This window comes from Antechinus flavipes, chromosome 4 (genome assembly GCF_016432865.1).
Source record: "Antechinus flavipes isolate AdamAnt ecotype Samford, QLD, Australia chromosome 4, AdamAnt_v2, whole genome shotgun sequence".
Taxonomy (NCBI): Eukaryota; Metazoa; Chordata; class Mammalia; order Dasyuromorphia; family Dasyuridae; genus Antechinus; species Antechinus flavipes.
The window spans coordinates 75,418,641-75,421,195 of record NC_067401.1 but is presented as its reverse complement, the minus strand read 5'-3'; the positions used below and the strand labels follow the sequence as shown (position 1 = coordinate 75,421,195).

The 2,555-nt window shown below is 39.8% G+C and overlaps 1 pseudogene; it reads left to right on the top strand.

The window, feature by feature from the left end:
- Nucleotides 1-1,150: 1,150 nt before the first annotated feature.
- LOC127561268 (actin, cytoplasmic 2-like) lies at nucleotides 1,151-2,167 on the top strand (annotated as a pseudogene).
- The last annotated feature ends 388 nt before the right edge of the window (nucleotides 2,168-2,555 follow it).

Here is a 2,555-nt window from a genome sequence, read left to right as displayed (position 1 = left end):
GCTCTAGGAGTATCCCGTCTCACTATAACTGAACAATACTAGAGTGAATGCCAAATATACACATTCATTTCAAGCTCCATTAGAAAGTGAGGGTGAAAAATATCTCTTGATGTTTATTAATGGAACAAAAAACAGAAATATAAATCATAACTTGAGGCTTGTTGATAGGAATAGGAAAGTGCATTCGGTGAACTGACAACTATGTTTGAAATGGCTGGACTTTATAATTTTGAACTAGGCATTCACCTCCTGGCATTGATTTTGGATTGAGTTTTTTTGGTTGTTTATTTTGGTCTAAAACTGTAATTTCATCTGTGCTTGAAAATCCCATATACAAACTCCTTCCTCTAATACAGATTTTTAGTCCCTCTGGATCAAAGAGCAGAAGTGTCAGTCTTGGGGCCCTATGTCTGCATACAGCCCACAACACCCCAGACTGAAGCCCCAGTTATCAAGATGCAATTGGGAAATATATAACAAAACAGTATAAAATACAATTAAGTATAGATTGTGAATCCTTGATGGCAGCTCCCATGGATTCAATTAATAACACTGTGTAGATGATTTTCACCTCTAAGTATACAATTTTAGTTTCTCTCCTGAACTCCTGTTTCATATCACCAACTGACTTCTGGACAATTCAGATATTCCACAGGTATTTCAGACTTTGTGCTTCCAAAACAGAATGCATTATCTTTTCCCCAAACAACTCTTTCCTTCCAAATCTCCCTATTAATGTTAATGGTACAATTAGCTTATTGGTACCCAGACTCAAAACCTTGTCATCTTCCTCTATTTCTTACTCACACTCCCCCCACATAGCCAATCTATTGACAGTTCTTTAATCCTTTACAATATCTCTTAGATATACTCTCTTCTCTTCCAATGCAAGCCCACATCATCTACTCCTGGAATTATGAAAATAGTCTGTCTCCCCACTATAAATTGCTCCCTTCTCTGGTCCATCCTTCAGTCAACTGCTAAAGTGCTTTTCCTAAAGTGACATTTGGAGCTGTGAGCTCTTCTGTCCTGTATGCACTTGCCTCCCCCCTGCCTCCAGGTATGGCACCATCTCTACTCTTTCAAACTTGCCACTTTCAAGTTTACCATGAATGATGTTCTTGTTCCTCTCACAATATGCTTCATCACAATGGCTCTGGCTTTGCAGGAGGCTGTCATCCTTTTGACTGAGTACCCTAGATATCAAGACATGATGAAGGTATGGGCTAGAAAGACAACCCTAAGCAAGAGAAATATTCTGACCCTGAAGTACCCCCTTGAATATGTTGTTGTCATCAGCTGGGATGACACGAAGGTCTGGCATTATACTGATAATAGCATAATTATGCTCTACAATGAGCTTTGTGTGGTCCCTGAAGAGCACTTTATGTTCTCACAGAAACCCCCCTGAGCCCCAAAGCCAAAAGAGAAAAGAAGACTCCGATTGTTTGAGACCTTCAAAGTCCTGTGGCCATCCAGGTTGCATATGGTGGTGTCACCGGTATTCTGAGGCACTCCAGGGATGGTATGACCCACATTGTGCCCATCTGTGAAGGTTAGGCTCGTCCCCATCTGGATCTGACTGGCCAAGATCTGACACACTACCTTATAAATATTTTGACCAAGAGAGAATATAGTTTCACCACCACAGCTAAAAGGGAAATTCTGCCCAATATCAAGAAGAAAATGTATTATATTGTCTTAGACATCAAGCAGGAAATGGTCGCTGATGCTTCTAGCTTTTCTCTGGGACAGAGCTATGAATTCCCCGATGGTCAGGTTATCACCACTGGCAATACCAGGAAGCTCTCTTCCAACCATCTTTCTTAGCTTGGGAGTCCTGTAGAATCCACAAAACTACCTCCAACTCAATCTTGAAGTCTGCTGTTGACATCCACATGGATCTGTATGCCCAAAGCATATTGTCTGGTGGTACCATCATGTGTCCAGACATTGCTGGGTAATTGCTGACAGAATACAGAAAGAGATTACAATCCTATTCCCAAGTACAATGAAAATCAAGATCATTGCCTCACCTAAAAGCAAATACTCTGTCTGGATTGGAGGCTCCATTCTGGCCTCTCTTTCCACCTTCCAGAAGATGTGGGTCACCAACCAGCAGTATGATGAATCTCAGCCCTTCGTTGTCCATTGCAAATACTTCTAAATGGACTGTTTGTATTTTTTTGGTTTTGTTTTTTGATCAAAGGGTGTAACATGATAATTGCCCCCACTCCCTCAAAAAGAAAGATTGGATTGGCATGGCTTTATTTTACTTTATTTTATTTTTGACACTTGACTCAGGATTTAAAAGGAATGCGGGAAGTGATGAGCAGTCTAATCATGTTGGAAGCAAACGTTCCCAAAGTTCTACAATGTATCTTCAGGTCTCTTATTGTACATTTGTTTTTTGTTTGTTTTTTTAAGTCATTCCAAATATTATATAATGCATTTTAAATAATAGCTTTTTGTTTTTCAAAATGCATGAAAAAATAGTTTTCAACATCCACCCTTGCAAAATCTTGTGTTCCAAATTTTTCTCCATCCCTCCCCAC